General features: G+C 45.2%; 1 long non-coding RNA gene and 1 pseudogene across 1 annotated transcript; one reads left to right on the plus strand and one right to left on the minus strand.

Annotated features, from left to right (window-relative positions):
* Positions 1-1,039: 1,039 nt before the first annotated feature.
* LOC120683911 lies at positions 1,040-1,709 on the plus strand (annotated as a pseudogene).
* A 6,255-nt stretch (positions 1,710-7,964) lies between these two features.
* On the minus strand, positions 7,965-9,737 carry LOC120680654. The gene is made up of 2 exons (XR_005677752.1): positions 9,325-9,737; positions 7,965-8,290 (listed from the first exon to the last, which is right to left on the minus strand). It is a non-coding gene; the product is annotated as an uncharacterized LOC120680654 (long non-coding RNA).
* Positions 9,738-12,974: the final 3,237 nt, after the last annotated feature.

The raw sequence follows: 12,974 nt of genomic DNA on the forward strand, positions 1-12,974 counted from the left end.
GATGAAGCACAGTCCCGTAAGTGTCATTGGGATTGATGTTCTTGAAGTGGATGGTGAGATATATTTTCACCGTTTTTTCCGTGCACTTAAACCATGCATAGACGGTTTTGCAGGCCACATTTAAGTGTAGATGCTACTACACTTAATGGTAGGTGGAATGGTCACTTGGCAGTAGCTGTAGCAGTTGATGGACACAACTGGATGTATCCGGTCGCTTATGGCTTCATGGCTTCAGAAACAACAGACAACCAGACTTGGTTCATGGAACAGTTAAAGAAGGCTATAGGTGATCCTCCACTCCTTGCTATTTGTTCTGACGCTTGCAAGGGCTTGGAGAATGCAGTGAAGAGTGTATTCCCAACTGCAGAGCAAAGGGAGTGCTTTTATCATATGGTCAAAAACTTTCAAAGGAGATAGAGGGTTTGGCCAGATATATCCTGCTGCAAGGGCTTATAGGGAGGAGATTGTCATTGAAAATATAGCAAAAATGGCAAGTGAATCACCACAATCTGTTCAATGGTTACAAGCCAATCATAAGCTATTATGGTATAGGTGTGGTTTCAATCCAGAGATTAAGTGTGACTACATAACTAGTAACATTGCTGAGTCATTTAATAACTGGATTAGAGACAACAAAGACTTACCTGTTGTTGACCTAGCCGACAAGGTTAGAGAAATGATCATGGTAGTGTGGAACAAGAGAAGAGCTATTGCATACTGGCTACCTGAAGGCAGGATACTCCCAGCAGTTATGGTTTCGCTAAGGGCAAATACTAGAGGATTGGGACACTTGAGACTAGTATCATGTTCTAATTGGAGTGCAGAGGTGTGGGACCATAGCAATAGCGTTTCTGTGAGGCATATTGTCAAGTTACACCAAAGAACATGTACTTGCCTTGAATGGCAGCACACAGGTAAGCCATGTCAATATGTATTGGCGTCTGTAACCTGCCAGAGGGGTATTGACCTAGAACAATTTGTGCATGAGTACTACTCGGTAAATAGGTTTAGGGCTGCCTATGGAAGAGAGATTGAGCCAATGATAGATAAAACACAATGGCCACAAGTGGAGCTATCATTATCAGTTGGTTCACCTCTAGCTAAACTACCTGTTGGAAGACATAGGAAACTAAGAATGAAGGGATGAGACGAAGGTGGACACAAGAAGAAAGGGAAAGGGAAGAAGATGGTAAAGAGGCCAATGTGGGTGAAAGTGAGAATGATACTGCTCAACCGATGCCAAGGGAAAGAAAATGGTTAGAGGACCTATGACTTGCAGAAGATGCGGAGAAAAAGGTCATAGGCAAGCTAGTGCTAAGTGTCCACTCAATGGGACCGCAAAGAAGAGGTAACAACTTATTTACTTCATCAAGAAACTTGAATGAAACTTGTAAGAGGCAACCTAGGAAGAATGTGACAAAAATGCATCCAGAACCTAGCACTCCACGGAGGCCGACTAGAGAAAAAATCCTACAGGATAGTCCAGGAAGGGTCACTAGAAGGTGAGAATATGTTAAGTTCATATAAGCCTATTGTCCATTGTACACTGCGCTTCCATTGTAACTAGTGTATTTTCCATTTGCAGCAAGCTCGCGATGTTATTAGCAGAGGGTACATCTTCACAAACCGACACCTCATCTCCCATGAGGATGCTTGCTGCAGCAGCACCAAGAAAGATGACTCCGAAGAGAAAACTGCACATTGGATGAATTATTTTTGTCGTTTGTGATGAGATGTAAACTCATGATTTATTTCATATCACTTGGATCTCGTTTGGAATTAAACTCATGATATTGCTAGAAATATATTTTTATGAGCTCGTTTGTTCTAAATTCATGTTTTTAACTATTACTTGGATCATATTATACATGTATTTGAGATTGAAAAGATATATATATGTGCCCAGTCATGGTCGACGGGTGGCCGGCTAGCCATGGCCACGGCCAGCTAGGAACCATTGTTGATCCTGAGCAGGAACCAGGGAGCAGCATACATTTGGGCCTGTCAGTCAGTTCATTTTTGTCTCTGAATTTTCTCGCGTCACGAATAAAGAATGAAGGTTCAGTTGTACGAAAGCTCCAATTAATGTCCTGCATCGCGAACTACGGTTTCACGTTGGATCTTGGTTTTCTGGTGCCTGTGAGCTGTGGCCTATACAGTTAATCTGCTGGCAATATTTATCTTGTGCTATATGCTAGTTTGTATCTGTCACTGGAAATTGCATCTTTTATCCTGAAGACTTGAGCTATTTTCTTACGCCCTATTCATTTTTTTCTCTCTCAGAATTTTATGGAGAGATATTTGGGTTCATGCCTGGAAGGTCGACCATGGAGGCGATTTTCCTAATACAACAATTGATGGAGAGATATAGGGAGCAGAAGAAGGATTTGCACACGGTCTTTATTGATCTCGAAAAGGCGTATGACAAAGTACCGAGAAATGTCATGTGGTGGGCTTTGGAGAAGCACAAGTCCCAACTAAATACATTACCCTCATCAAGGATATGTACAAGAATGCGATGACGTTTGTCCGGACATGTGGTGGCGACACCATTGACTTTCCTATTAACATAGGCCTACATCAGGGGTCGGCATTGAGTCCTTATTTATTTGCTTTGGTGATGGATGAGGTCACAAGGGACATACAAGGTGATATCTCTTAGTGTATGCTCTTTGCTGATGATGTGTGCTAGTGGACGAGAGTAGAGTAGGGATAAATAGGAAGTTAGAGCTGTGAAGACTCACATTAGAGTCAAAAGGGTTCAGACTTAGTAGGACCAAAAGCGAGTACATGATGTGCGATTTCAGCGCATCTAGGCATGAGGGTTGTGACGTTAGTCTCGATGGGCAAGTGGTGGCCCCATAAGGACACTTTTTAGTATTTAGGTTCCAAGCTACAAAAGGATGGCGACATTGATGAAGATGTTAGGCATAGAATCTCAGCTGGCTGGTTGAAATAGTGTCGAGCTTCTGGTGTCCTCTGTGACAGGAGGGTGCCACAAAAGCTAAAAAGTAAGTTTTATAGGACAGCGATTCGCCTGACGATGTTATACGGTACTGAATGTTGGCCTACAAAAACGCGACATGTCCAGCAACTGAGTGTAGCAGAGATGCGGATGTTACGGTGGTTTTGCGGGCACACAAGGAGGGATAGACTCCGGAACGAAGCTATTCGGGAAAGGGTAGGGGTGGCACCAATTGAGGAAAAACTTACCCAACATCGATTTAGATGGTTTGGACATGTCCAACGGACGCCTCCGGAGGTGCCGGTGCATAGTGGGGTGCTAAAGTATGTTGATAAGGTAAAGAGGTGTAGAGATAGACCTAAACTGACTTGGGGCGAGTCGGTTAAGAGAGACCTTAAAGATTGGGATATCTCTGAGGAGTTAGCTTTGGATAGGAGCGCTTGGAGACTAGCTATCAATGTGCCTGAACCTTGACCTTTATGTCTTTTGGTTTTCATCGTCGTCGTCTCTCTCTGAATTTTATGAACGTGGATGCAAACAAACATGGTGAGACCTAGTGACTGGTGACCCGATGCTGCCCGGCAGCGGCGCGAGGAGAGCATCCGGCTCCGCCTTGCTACTCAGGGGAAGTTCGGCTCACTGACGCGAGAGCACGGGCGACAGGAGCCGAGCGGACGCGACGAGGGCATGACCTAGGCCTGGATTCTGAGACTGAGTGGCCAACCGGCGGCGAGCGTGAGCAAACCGCAGGCATGCAAGACGGCGCACACGCTTGGCGCACGGCACGCACGCTGGCCATCTCGTCGCAGCGCGCACGGCCGCCTACTATGCAGAACACAGCATGCACCACACGGCAGAGACCGATGATCGTGTCCATGCCGGGCTGGGGAGGCGGCGGTGCGGCCAGGCGACGCCGGGCTGAGGCGGCGGCGTGGCCAGGCGGCGTCTAGGGCTGGGAGGCAGCCTGGTACTACCATCGATCGCCAGGGTAGAAGGATGAGGGGCAATACAGTCATATGAGGAAAAATTCATGTATTTAGAATTATCAAATGAATTAAAATAATGGTCACAATGTCATAAGAAACGAAGTGCAAATGTTTCGGGTCCTATTTTAGCGAAGCCGATATTAAGAGTCTTATTTTCGCGAAGCCGCTCGTTTGGGGTCTCATAATAGCAATTTTCTCTCATAGTTAGCCTCGTGAGATACTGTAGAGGCAAGGCTGGCTATCAAATCAGCTCGGCTTGATATAGCGAGCTAGACACCAGGCTCGGCTCGTTTGCTAGCCCGAGCCAGCTCGTTAGCTCATGAGCTAGCTCGAAAAATTTGACAGCAATGAGTATGAACCCCACTATAGCTAGCTTGGTGCCTTCCTCCACGGCCGCGGGGAGAGGGAGCCCGGCGCCGAGAGAAGATCAGGGGGAGCGCTGATGCGCGCTTGCACGGGGCTGGTGGGCAGGAGCGAGCGCCGCGCGGCTGGGCAAGGGCTGCGGCTAGGAGCGAGCTTGCCTACTTGGGGCCGGAGGCGCGGACGCGGAGGACTGGGGTGGCGGCGGCGCTGTGGTAGCTAGGGACGGGCGATGGCCGCTGGGGCGCACCTGCGCGGGGCAGGCGGCCAAGGGCGAGCATGCCTACTTGGGCGGCTGGGAAGAGGGGCCGGATGCATGGAGGATTGAGACGGCGACGATGCTATGGCGGCCAGGGACAGACGATGGGTCACGGGTGACGGGGTCTGGGAATGAGGAATTGTGGGCTTTTGTTTGTTGTGTAGCGCTAGTGAATAGTAATTACTTTGACCGCTAATTACGGTGTCAGACAAAGTCAGTTTACAAAACCAACTTTAGAACCCCGCGCTAGTGACCCTGAAGAATCTATGAGGTCTTTGACCGCTCGATTAGAGGACGGTTACTGTAGCATCAATGTAGCAAATCATCGATTAGTTACCGTCATTAGATTCGTCGCGAAAAGTTGCACCCATCCCTAAAAAGGTTTTGCAAATAGACTTCATTTAGTGCTTCATGCATGCGAGATTCTTTTTCCGAAAAACGTGCGTGCTAGAATTCTTGCCGATCCAAACAAGGCATGTGACTTCGGGATGGAAGGGAGAGGGAGCTGCTAGCATGGGAGATAGGTTTTCATGTTGGGCTACTGGGCTGTTATAGTATTTTGGGCTATGCTGATTAATATTTTGGGCTTTTGCCTTGGCTTGTTTCGGCTCGCGAGCGGCTCACGAGCCGGCTCGATAAAACATCGAGCTAAAATTTTTGGCTCGGCTCGTTAATATTTTTCAACTAGCCGAGTTGAGCCGAGCCATTAATAAGCCAAGCCGAACGAACTAGCGAGTCACGAGTTTTTCATCCAACCTTATATAGAGATACTTTTTATAAGGAGTCGAATACTTTTTATAAGGAGTCGAGTGCGAGGAGAGGAGCATGCGCCGCCTCTGGTCACTTGGCGAGCGAGTCGGCGTCCGAGCGAAGCGGCCGCTCATTCGAATTTTGAATTTCGATCTCATCCGCAAGCTCGTCCTTTGGACGACGCACGTGTGCCTAGAGAAGCTTCCAGAAGATGGATTCTCATTCATGGAGGCCCACTCGCACTCACAGCATTCATTGGGCCATGTCCGGGTCACTTGAAAAGCCCACGTACACCAGGCTGATTTTTGTGCTAATTCTTTACTAATCAGCCCAAGACTCGAAGCTTAATAGGTGCAGCTAGTCCATTAACCAGTGGCCGGCCCTGCTAATCACATACATGTTGGGTAATGAAAGACACTAGTTTGTTGGCCTGATCTACTCGTGCAATCTTTGAAAGGAACATGAAGACGCATGCACGCAACATATGCATACTTCTTTGCATTCATGCTAACACTACTTGCTTCTTCCAAAAATTACGTGCATGGCTCATCTTTTTGTTCAGTTGAGACACATATGTACAAAATGCCGTCGAACAAATGCCCCCCCACCAAGTAGAGTTTGAGGGCGCGACTCAAACTCAACTTGGTGGAATATTTTAGTGGTTTTGTACATTTCCCGAGTCTTGCAATCTTGGCAAATGAGCAAATGAAAGCTTTATTGTTTGCCAATTATCTTCTGTGAGCATCTTGCGCTATCACGTGGCCTTTGAGACTTCTGAGTTCAAGCTTATCCAATTGGCATGACGAGCTTCCCTCAATCTCAACAGCAAACGGATGGCACAAACATCCCAACGCCCGGCACATATATCACAACAGAAATCATCGATCATTACCTGCACGCACTGCAACCGCAATAGCCGCCGGAGGTCGCCGTAAAATCAGCTTGCAGATGAGTTCCCTACCCCACACCAACTCGTCCATTCCTTCTCTGCTTCCGCCATCTGGAGATCTTCACGTCCGGATCTGTTTTGTTCTCAGGTTACCAGCATTCGCTTGTTGTTCTCTTTGCTTACCAACATTCTTTATTCCTTGTTCATAATATAACCTATGCCGATCCTGTTGCAGTCTCCATGGCACTTGGCAAGTCCGGACCTCCTTCACGCCGTGAAAGCAAGGATGCTTTGGAGTACCGCGATGACAGGGATGTTGCCGAGCGGCGCAAGAAACACAGTGACGCCCGTCAAGATGACCATGAGGAAAGCCGACGCCGCGAGACTGGCCGCCCAGATTGGGGCTCCATGGGTACAAGGCCAAGCATGCCAAACCCCACGAAGGTATGTCGAAAGGAGATTTTAAGCATGGTGGTGCATCTATTGGTGCTTCGCGTTCCTCTCGGGATTCTCTGCCCAGTGCCTTATGGGCGCCCGGCCAACCCGTACGTCCTTGCCATGACTTGGGAAGAGGAGTATCTTTCACCTTGTCGCCAAGCCCTCCACGAGTCGCGGGTGATTCTCACTCCATCGACTGTGGTGGCACATGAGGAACCACGTGAAGTGCTACCGACCACACCAGGAGAAAGATTGGACTTGGATCTTGAGGAGATGAGCAGTGACACGTATGATGCTGTGAGTATTGCCAATCTCTTTTTTTACATATATATATACGTGTTTTTTTGTCTTATTAACTAACAGCTTGATTCTTATGCAGTTCTCCATTGGGATAAATCCACGTAACCTCCCAGCAATTTCGATTGACGTGGATTCACTAGGCGGACCAGATGCACAAATCACCCCTGCCTGCCGACCCTGCTGCTGCAATCCAGGAACCAGTAGTGCAGTCACAATGTGCTTAAAACTTTATTTCTTTTTTTTGTTCTCTCGATTTCTTTCATAAGATTATGTTGCCCTATCAGGTCTAAACTCTAGCGACAGCACTGCAGCAGATGATGATGGCCGGCTACCCCTCTGCAGAGAGCCAAGAAATTGAAGGGGAAGGGTGCATAGCAAACCGAGACACTAGAAGATCCAATCTCACTTCCGGAGAAGCACGTTGGAGCAAAGACAGGAAGGCTTTCCCTTCTAGAGAGGGCACTCAAGCTAAAGAAGAAGACGGAGGCCTACGTCTCTGAGCTGGTCTCCGACCGGCCTCGCTTCATCATGAACTCGGTTCGTTCTGTCGATGGTAAGCCCATGAATCCTCCAAGCCTTGTCCTTCCGATGAGGACTTTGGAGGAGGAGTGGTCGGCGTACATAATCCATGCTGATCTCACTCGTCTCTTCCATCTGTTGAAGAAGGTGCCACTTGATGGCATCAAGGTAGTGCAAATTCTGAAACTTCTTATGGGCCAATGGGCCATCATGTATGAGTCTTCGCTTTCCTGCTGATCTGGAGTTGCTTACTACACGCTTGGGGACACTAGCCCAGCGCTTGGAGAATGGGGCTACCTTCGAGAAGGCAGCGTACCACTCTTAAACCTAGGCCCCCTCTTGCGCCTTTCGGTAAGCTACTAACAAGCTAGAGACATCTAATTAATTAGCTAAGACGAGAGCCATATAGTATTTGTGGTTGCGCTGTTTTCTCGAGTGGTCTCTCCATGGTTGATCTTAATTATCATTAACAAATCTATTATATTGTTCCAAAAGATATAAAGTATAGAATCATGTCTCACGTATCATTGTTGTAAACCACCCATAACCATTGTTCAGCAACTAAGCAAGCTACCTAAAAGATTTTATAAAAGAAACTCGGCTATTCAAGGACATGGATAAACAATAAGGATAATAGGTACCCACTAAAATTAATGCATGCAAACATATACTAAATGTTATTAGGACAAAATATGATTAAGGAATATACTCGCCTTTAATTCATATAATAACTGCTTAGAGTCTTCAGCTCTTTTTCTTACATCTCTTCATCTTCACAGCTCTCGAACTGCGTTCCTTTTTACTCGCAACAAACATCGAGGCAACTATACAAAAAACAAGCAAAACAAACATAACTAAGAACAAGGCACTAAACAGAAGAAAAACATTACAAGAATGTACTAAAGAAGAGGGCTCGGAGCTAGAATTGCAAGAACACAAGGAACACTAAAAACGAAGCTACGGTTAGAAAGATACAACTATCAAAAAAATTATATTAAAACAGAAAATAAAAAATAAGCTAGATTTATTTTAATTAAGAAAATACATATAAAGGATATATTCTAATTAACTCCATTTAATTTATATTTGTAAAGACGAGATAAACTTAGTCATATTTTATTTATCAAGTTTTACTATAAATTAAGCTAGTGATCTATTTAACTAGCAAATAAAAGACAAGCATGTGAGAACATCTAAGCGTGAAATTATATGATATGTGGTTTGAACTAAACAAATTATTTAGAAACACATTTAAGTTGGTTGTTAATCGCATTAACTTTAATTATGAAAATCACATACAACTCTAGTTAATTTAAAAAGCTAGTTTAAATCATCATTAATCAAATTAATCCTAAATTTATTTTAAAATAGGAGCTACAATACAACAACACTACTAAACTTTAGCTCTTGCTAAAACCAAGCTGATGCAACAGGAACGAACTAAAACGAAACTAAAATGACGAATCTATGGTCAAAACGGTGACTCAGAGACCTAGTCGTAATAAAACGTAGACCTTAAGGGCTAGTTGAAAACTTTTACAAGACACATAAAACTATGCTCGCAAATAGGGTTAGATCTGAAAAGGAATTGATTTGGATTTATGTACAGGTATAGATCTAGGAGGTCATTGATGAAATTTACAAGACACAAGAATTAACAAAAAGATTAGATGCTTCGCTAGGGGGTTTTGTGCAAGAGCTCATAGATCTCAATTGCCATGGAGTACAGGACCTCAGGTGGCTTCCGTCGCTGGCTTTTGGGGGCTTGGGAGGCCATGGGGAGGAGGGGAAAAGAGAGAGAGAGAGAGAGGAGGAGAAGGGGAACTCGTTCTGGTGCTCACCCATGGCGGAGACTCACCGTGGCTGCCGGAATCTCGTCGGGAAGAGGCGGCGGCGCACTGCACAGACTTGGGTTGCGACGCATAGGGGCAAGCTGACCTGGGTAGCGCTCGGTGTTACGCAGGGGGCGACGGCACGCAGGGCTAGGCGCTGATTCATGCACAGCAGCAGACAAGGAGGCACGGCTGCAGGGCTGCACAGTCAGCAGAACGCGGGGCAAGGGGAACAGAGCCATCGTCTCCCTTTTTCCATGCTCGCCACGGGCGGTGGTGCTGCGCTCCCCTTGGCGATGCCTTTGTAAGTGGCGGTGTGCGCTCGGGATAGGGGCGATGCAGGAGTCGCGATGGCCTAGGGCCGGCGGGGGCGGCGCTAGCGAGCAGAGAGCCCGGGCGCGGGTGCAGAGGCACGTGACGCAGGGGCTGGAGCGCTCGGGACCATAGCCAGGCAGCGTGCCGGGTTGGGACTCGGCTTGGGTTTGAACTCGGGCTGGACCGGCCAGGTGCGCGAACTCGGCCCAAAAACAATTAGTTGCACGTGAAGAGAGTAGGAAATCGGGATAGACCGGAAACAATAGGGAATTGTTTAGATATTTTACAATAAAAAACATCAAATCGAATATTTGGACACATATATGGAGTACTAAATAAAATCTATTTATAAAATTTTTTATACGGATGGATTGTAAATCGCGAGATGAATCTAATGAGCCTATTTAGTCCATAATTTGCAACATTGATGCTACAGTAGCCATCCGCAAATTATGAATTAATCATAAATTAATTAGGCTCATTAGATTCGTCTCGCGATTTACAACCCATCCGTGCAAAAAATTTTGTAAATAGACTTTATTTAATGCTCCGAAATAGTAAGATTTTCTTTCAAAAAATTTACGTCAAAAAAATCTAAACACACCCTAAGTTCATGTGGTCCGAGGTGACTTCGATCTTTGGCTGAATGGGAACATGAGCCGAATGGGAAAATGAGCCGACGGAAAGGAAAGAAAGGATAGGAAGAGGCTGGGTGAAGCCGAACGGGCCATTTGAGAGCACGAACTGAAGAAAGAAAGAAAGGGAGATGGATAGAGCACGATAAACTAACTTTTTAGGGTGCGGCTAACTTACGGCCGGCTTTAATATGAGTTTTCTTTACGACCCTACTATTTTTTTGGAATAAATTAATCTGCTAGCCACTATCGCTTGCCTTTTCTGGTCAAACTGTTTATGGAATAAATTAATCTGCTAGCTATTGTCGCTTACCTTGTGCAACGTTATTTTTTTATCATACAGGAAGCGCTAGTGATATCACGAAACTGCACCAGCTTACACATGTGTAAATTAAAAAAAACTCATACGCCAAATAATACATGAATTTGCCATAATAAATGGCACACAAGCTTACACTAAGATGAATTACGAAAACAAGTGCACCATACACGTGTAATACACAAATTGCCCAGAGTCATCAAGGATGCAAAAATTGCAATGTAATACACGTGTGTACAGATATATTCATTCTACAATGTGTCAACCTGATCAGCATTTCCTTAGGATCTATGAAGTATTGAAGTTATAATAAGCAAATTTGTGTAACCTCTTGATCAAAGTATTGACAACAGACCAAAGCATTTTAGACCATAGAGTAACTGGCATTTTGAACATGCACAAAATAAGTCTTCAAGCCTTAATCCTCTAGCACCAAAGGCATGAATTGGATGCACAGTTAGTTTTGTGTGAGCCCATTCTAGCGACAAGCAAGAATTAAACTGGTAGAAAAATGGCGCATCATCAATACACACTAAATGCTAAATGCAGAACATAAAAACTGCTAACTAAAATAACTAATTTGCTTTTTTATTTAGCATGAGTTGCCTACAAAATGAAATCCATAACATTGATTCGGTAAGAAAAATAGAAAATCATGAAAATACGATAAAATGATCAAACCAAAAAACAATAAATGACATTGCTTTTCAGTGGCTGCAGCTGCTGTAACCAGACAGCAAAAACTATCTGTTGTGCAGCCCAAACTAGTGGTTGGCGGTTGGCGCCATCAAATTGCCTGCAAGTTGTGCAGCTACTGTTGGCCGGCTGCAAGCGCTAGTAGCTGCTGCTTGCTGGCTGTGTAGCTGGTTGTTTCCTATTGGATGAAGTACAATACTATTGCCTTGCTAAGTAGTATTGTCTATAAAACAATAAATTATTGTTGCTTAAATATAGTATTATTGCATAATAAAGTACATCGTTATTGCCCAACAGGCTAGAGAATGGAGGCAATTGTATGAAAAATAAATTCTAGATAAATGTTAGCACCAGACTCAAAGCATTGAAGCACAATCACTATTTTTGGCTAGATAACAACCACTTGTCACAATGAACATGACATTAACAATTTGTAGTGTCATGTCTGATAATATGGTTATTGTGGGCATAAAACAGAGCTATCTCTAGGTTACAAACTCACTCATATGACTGAAAAAAGACCTTTGTACTATCTAAGTTTGGAATTAACACTTTCATAAGCATGAACTAGCAGATGAATCATGCTAGTTTATGTTCAGGTTTAAAGACAAGGATACACACACTGCACATATGTTCTGAGCAAATGGAATTCAATTCACAAAACTAAACACAAGATTGATAAAGTAGAACGTGTCATCATCAATACACACGAATTGTTAAAGTAGAACATAAAAATTGCCAACTAAAATAACTAATTTGCTTGTTGATTTAGCATGAATTGCCTACAAAATGAAATCCACAAGATCAATTTGGTATAAAATGAAAATCATGAAAATACAAGAACTGAGCATGCTAAGCAATAATAGGTCTTTCACTTGCTTCATAGTGTTCTGCCTAATAAATAGCAGATTCATTAAATCCAAGCTGATCTAAGCATTCAAGATGACGAACCAGGAGTAGTTTGTAATCCTAAGCATGTAAAAATCCTAGAACAAAGGGTCTCTTTCATCCTCAAAAAATTCCATGGCGCAAACAACAGACTAATTGAGCAACACAAGATTCCATGTCTGAAGCAAAGAACAACAAAAGCATCTGGACAAAGATGTTTGTAAGCAATGGCAACGTAGCAGATGCCTCACCTGCAATTGGCCTCTCCCAGCAGCGGCATGCAGTATGGTGGATCCACGGACGTCGAGGTATATGGACACGCTGGAGCGCCCCTCCTCAAGCAGCTCGCTCAACATGTCCACGCTCCTGCCTCTCGCCGCGGTGTGTACGACCGAGATCATCATCTCCAGCCGGAACACGGAGCTGCCCCCGGAGCCACCTTCCCCTTCCTAGCAATCCGTCGAGCACCTCGGCGACATGGAGTGGTTGAGCAGCAGTCTGAACATGTCGGCGCTGCCTCCCATAGGGGCCGCGTAGAACATGTCCGTGACACCGTACTCACCCTCGCCGAAGACAAGCAGTGGGTCCCTCTCCAGTAGCTCCTGCACAAACACCACTTCCCTGGCTGACGACACTGTGTACAGCACCCATCCGCCGTACCTAGAGAAGACCCACTCTGTTGGCTAGATCCGAGCACGAAGCATAGGGGAGCATCGATTAGAGGGGGAGATCGGGCGCGGAAGAGATCGATTACCTATGGCGAGGGGAGGAACTCAAGCTACAGAGGCGAGGGCCGCTGGGGGGAGGAGCTCCTGGGCTGCCA

The sequence above is a fragment of the Panicum virgatum genome, chromosome 7N, assembly GCF_016808335.1.
Source record: "Panicum virgatum strain AP13 chromosome 7N, P.virgatum_v5, whole genome shotgun sequence".
NCBI lineage: Eukaryota > Viridiplantae > Streptophyta > Magnoliopsida > Poales > Poaceae > Panicum > Panicum virgatum.